The sequence below is a fragment of the Thalia democratica genome, unplaced genomic scaffold (genome assembly GCF_965202585.1).
Source record: "Thalia democratica unplaced genomic scaffold, ktThaDemo2.hap1.1 HAP1_SCAFFOLD_886, whole genome shotgun sequence".
In the NCBI taxonomy this organism is placed as follows: Eukaryota; Metazoa; Chordata; class Thaliacea; order Salpida; family Salpidae; genus Thalia; species Thalia democratica.
Window position 1 is genome coordinate 40,001 of NW_028139835.1, and position 2,387 is coordinate 42,387.

Here is a 2,387-nt window from a genome sequence, read left to right on the forward strand (position 1 = left end):
TTACTAAAAAATTATTAATATTGAAAGATTTAAATTTCGAAATAACCTACCTACGGTTAATCTACACGCGTTTAGAAGCCGTAAAAAAATATTTTCGACTTTGTAATGGACCAAACAAAAAATATAGAAAAAATTATCGAAAAAAAAAATCTTTTAAAACTTACCTTACGTTAGTCCTTATGCGTTGCGAAGCTCAAAAAAAATATTTTCGACATTATAATAGAACAAACAAAGAAAATAGAAAAATTTTCCAAAAAAATAAAAAGTCGAAATTCGAAAAAAGAAGAAAAGTGGTCCTTTTCTAGGAGTTTTTTATTCCCAAAAAATGGGTTGATGTCCCCGTAACCCCTAAAAAAAGGGGTCGAAATAACATTTTTTCATCATGCTTTCAAATGGGCTGAAAAATTTTTTACGGGGTCTCTGGACCAAACAAAAACGATCTGTCGAGTCAGAATTCCGAAAATCGAAAATTCCCGAAATTTCCTGTACTTAAAAGGCGGGGGCGCCCACTATCGACAAAGTGTGCCAAAACCCACAAACGTTGTGTTACGCGCGCTAAGATAAACACAAGCCTGATTGCTGAAAATGTATTCTATTTGAATAAGGTAAGTATCAACATCAAGGAAGCAATTCCTTTATTATAAACTCATACTCTGATATGCGCTAATATTGCTCGTGAATTGTTATTTAGTTTAAAAATATAATTTATATTACTTTTATTTTATTTTAATTCTATATAATAACTATTTTATATTTTTATTAAAAATTTTCTTGTTCAGTTTCTAAGCAACCACAGTTACGTTTATATGTTTAATTCTATTGTATTCTATATTTATCGATAATTTAATAAATGTTTTAAAAGACTATTCTGGTTTTCCACGCTCTCTTCAAAAATGTGAGTTCTTTTAATTCTTCCACTTAATTATTCATTTTAAAGTAAAACAACTAGTTATACATATTATTATATTATAATGTATGTGTATTAGATACTATTATTTTATAACATAAACATAGATGAGTTATTAAATTAAACGTCAAATATTTTATTACCTAAAATTAAGTTAATCGTAAAATCTGATGTAGTATGAGATATTCTTTAGAAACTAACTATAAATATTCTTGAAGTAAAACAAAACCATCTATAAATAGAACAATGAGAAATAGTAAAACAAACTAAACACAACATGTTTATTTTAACATTGTTTTTTATTTAGTTTAATCACTTAATAAACTTTACTTCTAATCATAGTATTTAATATAGAATATAGTTAACAATCTTTTAAACAAAGTCTTAAATAAAGTTACAGGGAGTAATTGTAATTAAAACACCAAAAAAAAGGTTTTAATAAAAAAAATACTTACATCAAGTTAAAATTTTATAAGGATTAATTTTAAAATATCAAATTGATTGTAAATCAAGTGCAAATAGGTTTTTTAAACAAACCGAAGGGTTTATAAAGGCTTGTAAACGCTTTCAAACGCCTACGACCATACCACACTGAGCACACCCCATCTCGTCCGATCTGGGAAGTTAAGCAGTGTCGGGCGTGGTTAGTACTTAGATGGGTGACCGCTTGGGAATACCACGTGCCGTAGGCTTTTGCTTTTTGAATTCATCTTTTTTGTACTATTTTTCTTTCTGACCTATTTATACTTATTACTCGTTTATTTACATTTCTTTAACGCTTAAAAGAAAAGTAAATTCTAGTTATTAGCAAATAAAAACGTAAGCCAATCAGATAACGTTATTTGCTGTTTAAACCAATTAGAGCGCTAAAAAGTGGTTTGACCAGTTTGAGATATCGAAAAAATAATGGCACCATCTTGTAGAGTACAATTTTCTGAGTTAAAATTAATACAATTAGTCTTTTATACTAAAACTTAAAAGTTTTTTTGTCCAAAAACAAATAAAAGCGTGGCTACTTGAAAAATCAAACGAAAATAAATTTTGCACTTTTGTATTGTGAGTCATAATAAGTTATTTACTGTTACCAACAGATACTAGCAAAAGCTTTTTAAAGTTTTGTATTAACTTAATGTATTTGTAATTACTTTTACTTAATAGAAACTATTGAATTACGTTTACTTAGTTTACTTTTGTATGTGTATTAAATATATAGCAATTTTGCTTGAACTTAAATAAAGATTATTAAACTATTAAAAGAAAACTATCAAAGTTTACTAACTCAAAAGCTAAATCTTAGTTATATTGTTATAAACATTTATGTTGTAATTTACTAATAACTAAATGAGTTTATTTCAAACAAAAAGAATTAAATAATGTTATGTTATGTCAAGCCTACTATATGAGGTATATAGGTATATAAGGTATACAAGCTTATGTTTGAAAGTTATAATAATTAAAAATAAAAATAAATATTTAGTTG

The 2,387-nt window shown here is 26.4% G+C and overlaps 1 non-coding gene across 1 annotated transcript; it reads left to right on the forward strand.

Annotated features, from left to right (window-relative positions):
- Positions 1-1,480: 1,480 nt before the first annotated feature.
- Positions 1,481-1,599, forward strand: LOC145847339 (5S ribosomal RNA). Its single transcript, XR_014371235.1, has one exon. It is a non-coding gene; the product is annotated as a 5S ribosomal RNA (ribosomal RNA).
- Positions 1,600-2,387: the final 788 nt, after the last annotated feature.